Here is a 15,137-nt window from a genome sequence, read left to right as displayed (position 1 = left end):
AGCTTTAGATGTGTGGTGTTGTGCGTGTATGTATGTGTGTATTTGTGTGTGTGTGTGTGTGCACATGCATATATATACACACACACACACACATATGTGTACATAGGTATGTCTATGCATGTATAAACGTATATGTGTGCATGTGTGCATACTTATATAATATATACATAACTACCTATGTGCACACACACAAGCACACACGCATATATATAAATATATATGTGTGAATATATATATGTGTGTCTGTGTGTGTGTATACACACACAGATATATTCATATGCATATATACATACACGCAAACATATAGATAGATAGATATAAATATATATACTTATGAATATATATATATATGTATATTTGTATATATATATATATACATTTGTGTATGTGTATATATATATACATATATATATATATATATATATATATATATAGACACACACACATATATATATATATATATTTGTGTGTATACATGCGTATGTCAGTGTAAGTATATCCATATACTTATATATATATGCATGTATGCACATGCATATACATATAAATAGGTATATGTATATATATATATATATATATATATATATATATATATATAAATATATGTGTGTGTGTGTGTATATATATGCTCACATACATATATATGAGCATAAACACACACGTTTGGTTTTTATGATTACTTTCTTTATTCGTATTTTTTGGGGCGGTTTTCCAGTCATTCCTACTTTCCTTTCTTCCTCTCTAATTCACCACTTTCTTCCTTCCTTCCTTCCTTTCATTCGCACCCAACCATCTATCCACATCCATCCACTCACCCACTTACCTACCTACTTATTTACTTCCTCTCTTCTTTCTCTTTCTCTCTCTCTTTCTGCCTCTCTTTTCTTCTCTTCCTGCATTCACACTTTCTTTCTTGTTTTTCTCTTTCTTTGTTTTCTTCTTAATCTGTCATTTATAAATCTATTATTATTATTGCCATTATCGTTATTATTTTCACCGTTTTCGTCTTCCACCTCCTCATTCTTCTCCTCGTCTTCCTCATCCTAGTCATCATCGTTAGGGTTGTGATTATGATGGCCATGGTGGTTGTCATAGTGGAAGTAACTGTGATAATGGTCGTTGTTGCCATCATTGTCCTACACTTCCTCCTCCTCCTCCTCCTTATTCTTATCATTAGCACTAATAGTTTGATTAGTTTTCCATAAGTCTTTTGTTATCTATTTTATTCTTGCAACTCATCTTTCAGCAAACCCTATCTATCTTTCCCTCTATCTATCTATCTGTCTATCTATCTATCCGTCTATCTATTTATTTATCTAACTATCTATCCGTCTATCTATCTATTTATCTATCTATCTATCTGTCTGTCTGTCAGTTCATCTGTCTATTTATTTGTTTGTTTGTGTCTGTCTCTCTATCTCTTCATATATATGTGTTTATATATATATATATATATACAGAGAGAGAGAGAGAGAGAGAGAGAGAAAGATATATATATATATAAAATATAAATGCATAGTGCATATGTATGAATATAAATGAAATAAGATATACATGTGTGTGTGTGTGTGTGTGTGTGTGTATGGTATGTATGTCTATTTTTCACTGTAGATATATATATATTTGTATGTATGTATATATATATATATATATATATATATACACACACACACATATGTACGTATATAAATGTATGTATATAAATGTATGTATTTAAATAAATGTATGTGTGTATATGTATGAGTTTATACACACACACACACACACACACACATATGTATAAATAACATACCCAAGTCATGTAAACTTGAGAAGAAACTAAGATTGAGAGATGTTATTTATCAAATTTCTTAGTGAAAGTTACCAGCCTCAAAACTCCAACTACCAAATTGGTCAAACAAATACAACTCTCTATCATAGACCCACTATGAATTTAAAATGAAGAACAATCACATGAACTTACATGATGCAGCATAAAATAAAGTTAGACAAGAAAGCATTAACAGAAAATACTTCTTCACTTTATAGAATATTCCCCACTGAAATAGGAAACTGATTATGGAATCAAAGCGAATATTACAAATATCACAAAATATACACGTTATATATTACAACTTACTCTTTACCTGTGCAGATACAGAAAACATAGATCACTGAAACCCAAACAATGAAGCTCTATTGGTAAAATATAAGACACCCACTACAAAAAGAGCAGTATAGAAACCCAAACAACTCCATATCCTGAAGATGTGGCTGAGAAAGTCTAGAAGATATAGCTGATATAAAGATAGACTAGGGAACTTTACTACTCTGGAAGAAGTGTAAACTCTGATTAATTAGAACATAGTTGTGCTTTTAAAACAGCATATTTAAAAGGAATACATACATAGATGTGTGTGTGTGTGTATGCATGTGTGTGTTTGTGTGTGTGTATATGTTTATATACATACACATATATCTCTATTTAAGTATAAATTATATATAAACACACATGCATATATATATATATATATATATATATATATAGCTTCCTCTTTTTTTATCTTTTACTTGTTTCAATCATTATGGTTTGGCCATGCTGGGGTACTACCCTTGAAGAATTTGCAGTTGAAGGAATTGACCCCAAGGCGTTTTTTAAAAGCCTTTTTACTTATTCTATTAGTTTAGTCTCTTTTGCTGGAATGCTAAGTCATGGAATGTAAACACACTGACACCAGTTGTCAAGTGATGGTGGGGGACAAACACAGACACAAAGACATACACACGGATATGTGTGTGCATGCATATATATATATATGTGTGTATACACGTATATATGTGTGTATACATGCATATATATTCTTTGTATTATATATATATATATATATATATATATATATATATATATATATGTATATATATATATATATATATATATGTATACAATGGGCTACCAATGGTTTCATGCAGTGTGAAATCTTTTGACAATTATCAATTCTGTCACATGGGAATATTAGTACTCCTCTGTTTTGGATGAGGTAAGTACTAACATTCTCATAAAGCAAACTTGATAATTGTGAAGAGATTCTTCTAGATATGAAATCATTGGTAGCCTTGTTAACTCACAAATAAAGACACGAGGGCACACACACACACACACACACACACACACATACATGCACACACTTACACACATGCACATGCACACACACATGCACATATGTATGTATATAAACAATAGACTTCTTTCACTTTCCATCTGCGAAATTAACTCAAGGTTTGTCTGAGGTGCCATGCAGTGAGACTGAACCTAGAACAATGTGTCTGGAAATCAAACTTCTTATCCCACAGCCACACCTGTGCCAATTCTGTTCAGTTGTTTCTCAACCTTTCTTGATTGCACCACAACAGTTTAATTATTCTAAGACAAGCATTTCCCAGTCATGATTTCCCATGTTCAAAAGTTTGAATATGCACATCTTTGTATTTTCTCCAAGGTGTATACTGGGGGTGCATGTACACATGCATACATATATATTACAATATATTTTTATGTACATGTATATCTAAATCGATCTATCTATATTTTTCGATTGATATTTGAAAAGATAAAATAATCTAATTGAATAATCATACGAAGAATATACAATTTACCTTACAAATAGCACTGTGTTTCAATTGTTGATTCAATTTCATCAGCAGAGAAAAATAGATATTCCTTGGGCTATCTCGTGTCATTCATGTCAAGATTGAGTTAGCAATCTAAACACACATGGTGACATATTCAGCTATTCTGATATTTATTTTACTTTTAAAACTATTCTTCTCACTTCATATTATGCAGTGATTGTCAAACCTGCATGTATATTAGATCACAATATATATATATATATATATATATATATATATATATATATATATATACATACATAACATATATATATATTTATATATATATATATACATACATAACATATATATATATATATATATACATACATAACATATATATATACATATATATATATACATACATAACATATATATATATACATATATATATATATATACATAACATATATATATATATATATACATATATATATATATATACATATATATATATATATACATACATATATATATATAAATATATATATATATATATACATACATATATATATATAAATATATATATATATATATACATACATATATATATATAAATATATATATATATATATACACACATATATATATACATATATATATATAAATATATATATATACGCAAGTATATATATACATATATATATACACACATACATATATATATATATATATATATATATATATATATATATATATATATATGTATGTGTGTATATATATATGTATATATATACTTGCGTATATATATATATTTATATATATATATGTATATATATATGTGTGTATATATATATATATATTTATATATATATGTATGTATATATATATATATATATTTATATATATATATGTATGTATATATATATATATATATTTATATATATATATGTATGTATATATATATATATGTATATATATATATATATGTATATATATATATATATATGTTATGTATATATATATATATATGTATATATATATATGTTATGTATGTATATATATATATGTATATATATATGTTATGTATGTATATATATATATATATATATGTTATGTATGTATATATATATATATAAATATATATATATGTTATGTATGTATATATATATATATATATATATATATATATATATATATATATATGTATATATATATGTGTATGTATATATATATATATGTATATATATATATATGTGTGTGCGTATATATATATATATATATATATACATACACATACACACACACATATATATACACACATACTTATATTTGGTGATATATAGTAATATTTGTTTTTATGTTCAGTTATAATAACCCATCAGATTAATGTAAAAACAATTTTACATTGATCTGATGGGTTACACTATACTTTTGTAGAGTACAAATTTATTATTCTTACACAAGAATGTCGACAGTGAAAACTTCAAAGTCACTGTCAACAACATTCTTGTATAAGAATAATATATATCATGTATGTATGTATGTATTATGTGTGTGTTTGTGTGTGTAGTCTTCCATTCTTTCATTCTTTTATAGGTTCCAGCTCAAAAGCTGTGGCCATGCTGAGGCACTGCTAACATCCCCTTTTCAATGGCCATTCTTATGTGATTGGCTTTTGGTGAAGGAGAGGGTTCAACACTGCAGCTCTCTTTTGAGTTTCCTGCCAAGTTATATGTTCATTTGGGACCCTAGACAACAAAAGATCAAGTTGTTTCTTGGAAATATCTATTCATGTTCCATGTAGACCTCTCAGATATTTTGGTAAGGTATTAAATAGCTGTGAGCCCTTGAATCCCAAGATACTGCAGTACATGGTCCTCACTTTAGAGAGGATAACCAGGACCTTTGAAACAGTGCAGTGATATCTAGTTCAAGTGTTATTATATTTCTTGATGTAATAGTTTATATATACATAAATACAATTCAATTAGAGGTTAAGTTAGCCTCGTTAATGGATGGTATCATCCAATGAATTACTGCTCAATACATTATATTTATTGGGAATAATAATATTCATAAAATAATAGGTTTGTATATAAACCAATGGTTTATAATCATTCCACTGGAAAATAAGAAAATGGAGATGTAGCATTTAATAAAAATTTATTATCAGCAAAAATCAAACATAGTTCCTTACAGCTGTTTCAGTTAAGCTCAATAAAGATTAAATGAAAATTATTAAAATCATTTTTGGGGGACAAATCTCTTCAGAGGACTAGAAAAAGATATACCCTTAGTTTTTTTATGCACTGTATTATAGAATCATCACAGCAGGCTGAAAAATATTATTCATGGCTAATAGTGGTATATTCCTAAGTTACAGGTTATTTTAATAGGCAAGGAATAATATGTAGATATAATTAAGGTAATAATGGGTAAATAAATAGAGATTAAATAGTAAATTACAATGAAGAAAAGTATCATAAATAAAATACTTTAGTGGGTTGTTTATAAAATTGAGAAAAACCTATAAAAAGTTAATACAGAAACATATATTAACACAAGTCTAACATTCATCTTTTAATTCAGTGTATATATATGTGTGCGTGTGTGTGTGAGTGTGTGTGTGTTTGTATACATAAACACATATAAATATATGCGTGTATATATATAAATATATACACCCATATATACATGCATATATATATATATATATATATATATATATATAGATATATATATATATATATATTGTTGACCAAACACCATTCATTTTTTTTTCTCCTTGTTTTCTCAGTATTCTTTCTGTTGAAGAGCGTAGCTCGAAACGCTAAAGACTTTCTATATAAATGCATATATATATATATATATATATATATATATATATATATATATATATGCAATGTTAATTCTCTAAATGAAGTATTAACAGTAACTGCATATACAGATAAACATATAAATACATACAAAAAATGTATATGTACTCATTCAAATTATTATACACTCACCCCCAGAAATGAAGCTGGTATAATATATATATATATATATATATATATATATATATATATATGTATACATATATACATATGTATATACATACATACATATACACACACACACACACACACACACACACACACATAAATAAATACTAAAATCATTTTGGGACAAAATCTCTTCAGAGTAGTAGAAAAAAGATATACCCTTAGTTTTCTATGCATATACACATATAAATATATGTGTATATATATATATATATATATATATATATATATATATATATATATATATATATATATATATACACACATATATTTATATGTGTATATATATATATATATATATATATATATACACATATATTTATATGTGTATATGCATAGAAAACTAAGGGTATATCTTTTTTCTACTACTCTGAAGAGATTTTGTCCCAAAATGATTTTAGTATTTATTTAATCTTTATTGGGCTTAATTGAAACAGCTGTAAGGGATTATGTTTGATTTTTCCTGATAATAAATCTTTATTAAATACTATATCTCCATTTTCTTATTTTTCATATATATATTCATAAATATATATTTATGTATGTATACAAACACACACACACACACACATATATATATACATGTGCATGTGGTATTCATATATTAGTTAATATATTGAATATATTATTTGTATTTTAGGGAGATATACTTGCATAGCAAGTGACTGGATTTGAGATCGTGTGCTGAAACAAAAAACAAGTACATACTACAATCATTTATATAATATTACACACACACACAAACAACCACACAGAGTCACAAAAGGGCTCTAAGAAAAGTTCAGAATGAGCTAGATAGTGACGAAGGATTAACAAAATTTTTGAGAGTATATAGACTACATACATACATACACATATATATATAAATATTCCATAATTGTAAACATAATTATAATTAGGGGTCAGTTATTTGCTTCACCACATACTGAATTTAGAAATAAGAGTTAAAAATTCCTTTTCTACAACTGTAAGAATCTCCCAGACAGTAACACACTTTTTTACGCAGGCAAAGAGTAAAATAACGAATCCACACGACTCCAATTAGCCACAGACGTGTTTCGAGATTGAAGCATGTTTACTTACTTCTCATCATCAGTGTAGCATTCCCAATATAAAATTTGAAAGTGCTAGTGTTAAATATGTACACGATCGAGCGTCATCGCACAACAAATATCCAACCAACACTTCCAAAATTTTATATATATATATATTTATATATATATATATGTAATCTTTTGGACTCATGAGTATATGTCAATATGTTAATTAGTGTGTTGAGTAAAGCTCGTTCACAGTTTGGGCTACCTGGTGTCATCCATGGTTGGGGTATAGTAACAAATCTATCTTCTATTTCCTTCATCCTTTAGTTCATGCAATTGAAAAGCTACATCATTTATGGGATGTTCCAATATATATATATATATCTAATATATAAAATAGAGATGTGTGTGTAATCGCTTATCACGTGAAAACGGCTTCACCATTTACTTCCATACTTGTGAAGCATGAATAATTTGACCTCGGATAAATGTTAGGCTCTTCATTTGATTTTTTTATTAAAAATAAATAATATTGCTTTATATTTAAGATTCACTTCTTTAAAAAGGTTCCTCAATGTCAACTTCCGGTAGCCATAGTTTTTTTTCACCTTCACTTCAATCGTTACTGTTCTCACTAAAAGTTTACTCACATTTACTGATGTAAGTAATTTCATAATTTACTAACAGAAGTACGGTTTTGTGTTTTCCTGTTGCTGAGGTTTTCTTTTTCTGTTACCTTCGATACTGGCTCTTTGGTTCACTGAGTGACGAATTTCGGGCAACGCCGGGTGGCTCTGCTAGTATATATATATATAATATATATATATATATATATATATATATATATATATAATATATATATATATACATACACACATATATATATATATATATGTATGTGTATATATGTCGTATTAAGAAACATAATTTCCGTTACCAAGTTATTTTCATTGATTACTATCTTCTGCACTTGTGTATTTCTGTATACGTATATAACCATGCCTAGAAGGAAAATGTCAAATTTGTCTATAAAATCAAGGTCAGCCAAAAGAACGTCTCTGTCCAAAAAAAAAAAAAAAACAGCTGCAGAAAGGGAAGCATGCCAAGAAAAGAACAGAGAGTGCACTACAAAAGCCAGAGCATCTGAAAGTGATGAACAGATGTATGCACAACTGACAAGGAAAAGGATATCCCCTGCAGAACGAAGAGCAGTTGCAACAGCTCAGAGAAGCAACTTCTATGAAGCAGCTTTCAATTATGATCCAGCAGTTCATCATGCGGATGACACTAGAGTTTCCATTGGTGCAATGACAACTGAGTGCATTCATTGTAAAGCAAGGAAGTGGCCTGGAGAGACACTTGCACTGTGCTGCAGTGGTGGAAAGGTTAAACTCCCTGCAGTCCCCCAACCTCCAGAGCCATTGAAGAAACTGTTATCATCAACTGATCAAAATTCCAAGCACTTTCAAAACAAAATTAGACAGTACAATGCTGCTCTACAGATGACATCATTTGGGGCCACAAAAGAAAGATATAACTGAGCCAGGATTCATGCAAACTTTCAAGATCCAAGGTCAGATTTATCATCAGATTGGCTCTCTACTACCTCTATCAAATGTATCACCAAAATTCCTTCAGTTCCACAATCGCCATTTATTTCAATTACTTTTGTGAGGATATTCAAGTAAATAATTTTTTTCATTTAATCCTCATTTTAATTTTCGTAAAAGTCTCCAAGTACCAATAAGCAACAATTTCATTCCCGGGTAACGCCGGGTGGCTCTGCTAGTATATATATATATATATATATATATATATATACATACACATATATATATATACATACACATATATATACATACACATATATATACATACACATATATATACATACACATATATATATACATACACATATATATATACATATATATATATATATATATATATATATATATATATATATATATATATATATTATCATCATCATCATTTAACATCCGCTTTCCATGGAAGCCTGCGTTAGACAGTTTGACTGAGGATGGCAAGCCAGTAGGCTGCACCAGGCTCCAATCTAATCTGGAAAGGTTTCTACAGCTGGATGCCCTTCCTAAAGCCAACAACTATGAGGGTGTAGTGAGTGCCTTTCACATGCCAGTGGCATGTAAAAATATGTGGGAATCCTGATAGATGGCGGCGCTGAATAGATATGGTATTTTTATACCTTTTTACCAAAAGAAAAAAATTTATATTTATAATTCATATACAAGAATGTTGATAGTGACTTTATAGTTTCACACAGTTAAGCCTAGCTAGTTGAAATTTTGATGTCACTGTCAAAACATTTTTGTATGAAAATGATAAATTTGTACTCTACGAAAGTTAGAGTAACCCATTAGATTAATGTAAAATTGTTTTTATTATAAATGAACATAAAGACAAACATGAATATATATATATATATATATATATATATATATATATATATATATATATATATATATATATATATATATATATATATATATATATATATATATATATATATATATATATATATATATATATATATATATATATATATATATATATATATATATATATATATATATATATATATATATATATATATATATATATATATATATATATATATATATATATATATATATATATATATATATATATATATATATATATATATATATATATATATATATATATATATATATATATATATATATATATATAGGAGCAGGAGTGGCTGTGTGGTAATTAGCTTGCTTAGCAACCATATGGTTCTGGGTTCAGTCCCGCTGCGTGGCACCTTGGGTAAATGTGTTCTTCTATAGCTTCAGGCGAACCAAAGCCTTGTGAGTGGATTTCGTAGATGGAAACTGAAAGAAGCTCATCATATATATATATGTGTGTATGTGTATATGTTTTTGTGTCTGTGTTTGTCCCCCACCATCACTTGACAACCGATGCTGGTGTGTTTACGTCCCCTTAACTTAGCAGTTTGGCAAAAGAGACCGATAAAGTAAATACTAGGCTTACGAAGAATAAGTCCTGTGGTCGACTTGCTCGACTAAAGGCAGTGCACCAGCATGGCCACAGTCAAATGACTGAAACAAATAAAAGTATATGTACTTATACATATATGTGTTTGTGTGTATGTGTCTGCATATGTGTGTGTGTGTGTGTGTGTGTGTGTGTGTGTAATTTACACAGTATTATATATATTCTTTTATTTTTAACCACCAGAAGTTACAAAACTGTCTCAAGAGCTGAGAGAATCATATATGGCATTTACCGGGTCCCATGCACGAAACTCCTGGCTCTTGAGGCACGTTTGTAACTTCTGCCAATAAAACTATTCACAAACACACACACACATTATTTACATTATTTTACTCACTGAATCATTTGCAATGTGTTCAGTATACTGCAGCAGTTTAAGTAGCAGTAGTAGTAGTAGTAGTAGTAGTAGTAGTAGTAGTGGTGGTAGTAGTAGTAGTAGTAGTAGTAGTGATGTTAGAATATTCACATTTCCGCTTGGCTGGGATTGGAAAGTACTTTTAACATCGAAATACACTACAATACTATATATATAAAAAACAAAAACAACAAAATAATAATAAAAAAAAAAACAGCCCACAAAGTTATTAATTAAAAACAACCGAAAGGAAAATTAAAAATTATTTTTATTTCTGTCTATATCATTTAGAAAATTCCAGAAAAAAAATTCTTTTTTTATCTATTTCTTTGATTCAATTTCATTTTTTATGTTTCATACTTTTATCATTTTTCTTAAAAAGTTATGATAATGAAATTTTCCTTTGTTTCCTATTGATAAGTTTGAGAAAATCTTATTAGATGAATTATATACTTAGATAAATAGATAATTTCTTATATATGTTTATATCTATGTATGTATTTATAAAAGCAAAGCCTACACACATTTTGTGAAATCTTTTCCCAAAAGTTAGTTTTCTTTTGACTTCCTAAAAAGATTCTTTACTCAATCTTAACTCTTTGAGAAAAAATTTCTCTCCAAATATAACTGTATCAAGGAATTTCCAAAACATTCTGAATATATATATATATACACACACACACAAACATATATATGTATATATAGGCGCAGGAGTGGCTTTGTGGTAAGTAGCTTGCTTACCAATCACATGGTTCCGGGTTCAGTCCCACTGCATGGCACCTTGGGTAAGTGTCTTCTACTATAGCCTCGGGCTGACCAAAGCCTTGTGAGTGGATTTGGTAGACGGAAACTGAAAGAAGCTCGTCGTATATATGTATATATATATGTGTGTGTGTTTGTGTGTCTGTGTTTGTCCTCCTAGCATTGCTTGACAACCAATGCTGTTGTGCTTATGTCCCCGTCACTTAGGGGTTCGGCAAAAAGAGACCGATAGAATAAGTACTAGGCTTACAAAGAATAAGTCCCGGGGTCGATTTGCTCGACTAAAGGCGGTGCTCCAGCATGGCCGCAGTCAAATGACTGAAACAAGTAAAAGAGTAAAAGAGTAAAGAATATGATATATATATATATATGTGTGTGTGTGTGTGTGTGTGTGTGTTTGTATTCTGTGCAGTTGTGTGTATGTAAGCATATAGTTTTGTATTTTGAGAATGTATGTACTTTATATATATATATATATATATATATATATATATATACATGTATGTATGTATATATATATATATATATATATATATATATATATATACATGTATGTATGTATGTATGTATATATATATATATATATATATATATATATATATATATATATATATATATATATATATATATAATAATAATAATAATAATAATAATAATTGGCCCTTTTTGTCTATGCAGACGGTCAATTTAGCTTAGAGGTCACTTAATCAAGCGTATCTGGGTCTCCCTTTCTTGCAGCTTCATGGCTGATTCTTCCTATGATTGAAGTGCAGCTTCTGTCACAGTACTTGCATACCATGAGGGTGGCTCGGCGATCTGCATCTCTCCTGTTTTCATTTTGCCGCTGATGCTTCTTAACTTGTTTGTTTCTGTAGCTGCTCTCTAGCGAAGCAGTTCCTTCTATCACCACAGTCCTTGATGTTGTTCTGTCCTCAGCCCTCTCTTCCCAGGTGCTGACATCCACCTCACACTTGGACAAACTAGTTTTGCAAGTGTCCTTATACCTCAGTTTTGGTCTTCCTGTTGGTCTCTTGCCCTGAGCCAGTTCTCTATACATATACATACATATATATATATATATATATATATATATATATATATACTACACTCTCGGAGTGGTTGGCGTTAGGAAGGGCATCCAGTTGTAGAAACTCTGCCAAATCAGATTAGAGCCTGGTGTAGCCATCTGGTTTCACCAGTCCTCAGTCAAATCGTCCAACCCATACTAGCATGGAAAGCGGACGTTAAACGATGATGATGATGATGATGATACATATATATATATATATACACACACATATATACATACATACACATGCACACACACCTATATACACATACATATATACATATGAATATATATATATCTGTATATATGTGTATACATTTAAATAAATATATATCGATACACAGACACAAGCCTATATATGTGTATATGTGTCTGCACATCTGGATACATATACATATATATATGCTTGTATATACACATCTACGTGATTGTATATATATGCGTGTGTATCTATGTCTGTGTGTCTGTACATGCGTGTGCATGCATATTTGTGTATGTGTGTGTGTGGGAGTGTTAAATATGGAGTAGATATATAGTCAGACAGAGAAACTGGTTGGTAAGTAGATATGTAAGTCGGTAGGTAGGATAGAGGCCAAAAAGGCAGATTACTACAATATATATAGATTTACAGAAAGATAGGTATACTGATATATAGTTAAGTGTGTGATGTGTGAGGACATAGGTAGATAATATGCAAGGTGAGTAGTAGATAATTAAATTCATAGGATACATAGATTTAAAGATATATCAATAGCAACACAGATCAATGTAATGATAAATATATAGGAAGATAGATAGAATATAGAATACATGCAAGGCAGGAGGAAAGATTTATAAAATGTCATATAAGGCAAAATGAAAGATAGATAGATGGACATACATACATACATACATATAAATTCAAAAAGGGATAAAACTCTTTTACAAGAATTTTATCAAGAAGCCAGTGTGTAAAAAAATTCATAAGGGAAATTTCTATTCCCAAGAATATAATTATTTGTTTATATTTATATAAAGGGCATTATTACAGAAAAATAATAACGCCACACAGTGGACTTCTCAAAATAACCACATTTAGTACCTAATGCGAGGAAAAACAACCAACAGAAAACGACCAACTTTCTTTAAAATAAACAACAACGCATTCAAGGGTGTCCTTTTTCCCCCATTCAGGTATATGTTGGGTTGGATACTTTGAAGTAGTGATGATATAAGGAATGCCTTTCCTGACACCAACATTTTGCATACTTCTCTTTTGCATACCAAGATACTACTCTTACTCTGTCTCCATCTGTCTGTCTCCTATGTATATGTGTGTATGTGTGTGTATGTATGTATGTATATATATATATATATATATATATATATATATATATATATATATATATATATATATATAAAGGGCATTATTACAGAAAATAATAACGCCACACAGTGGACTTCTCAAAATAACCACATTTAGTACTTAATGCGAGGAAAAACAACCAACAGAAAACGACCAACTTTCTTTAAAATAAACTTAACTGTGTATCGACCAATTTCGCGATTACTAGAATGAATCTAGATTTCGTCCATCAGCACAGTATTGTCCCAAAAATATATATAAATAAACAGAATTCTCACATCACCAAAAACGAACACACTACATATCCGACAGAGTAAAGGGAATGAAGTTTATCTGTATATATCTTCATCAAAGAAGCAGGGAATACTTCCGGGTTGCTTTTGGGTACCCATGTGGAGACAGGTGAATTTTTATTCCAGTAAGTGCTGTGGGACTGAACTTAAAACCATGTGCTTAGGAAGCAAGTTTCTTAACCACACAGCCAGAAGCATGAAAAAAAAAAACAAAAAACAAATTAGTCCCCTTGCTTGATTAGAACACAGAAATCCAAGTTACCAAGCTAGTTAGAGGTGTCCTGTTGTCTAAACCACCACTGTTATTTTTAATATTAAATAACATGGTATAAAATACCAAATTCTTGCTAATTTTTTAATCCAATATAATGCAAAATTTAACTAGAAATGAATATATGTTTAAATAATTCTGAATTTTACATTTCTTTTTATTTTCTGTTTTACTGAAATAAAATTTTGTATTGGACAACGTATTATTTCTACACTTTAATGAAAAATTAATTAATTAGCTGATTTCTCACTATTTCCTCATCTTGTTCTAACTAATCGCTTCAGGA

General features: G+C 29.0%; 1 long non-coding RNA gene across 1 annotated transcript in view; it reads right to left on the bottom strand.

Annotated features, from left to right (window-relative positions):
• Positions 1–8,536: 8,536 nt before the first annotated feature.
• LOC128247690 (uncharacterized) overlaps positions 8,537–15,137 on the bottom strand; it is a 225,475-nt gene continuing 218,874 nt past the window's right edge. Inside the window, exon 5 of the long non-coding RNA XR_016241647.1 lies at positions 8,537–8,677. This is a non-coding gene — a long non-coding RNA (uncharacterized LOC128247690). The remainder of the gene's footprint in view (positions 8,678–15,137) is intronic.

The sequence above is a fragment of the Octopus bimaculoides genome, chromosome 4 (assembly GCF_046866305.1).
Source record: "Octopus bimaculoides isolate indiv1 chromosome 4, ASM4686630v1, whole genome shotgun sequence".
NCBI lineage: Eukaryota > Metazoa > Mollusca > Cephalopoda > Octopoda > Octopodidae > Octopus > Octopus bimaculoides.
Note: the sequence above shows the minus strand (reverse complement) of the source record. Positions and strands in the feature narration are given on the sequence as shown.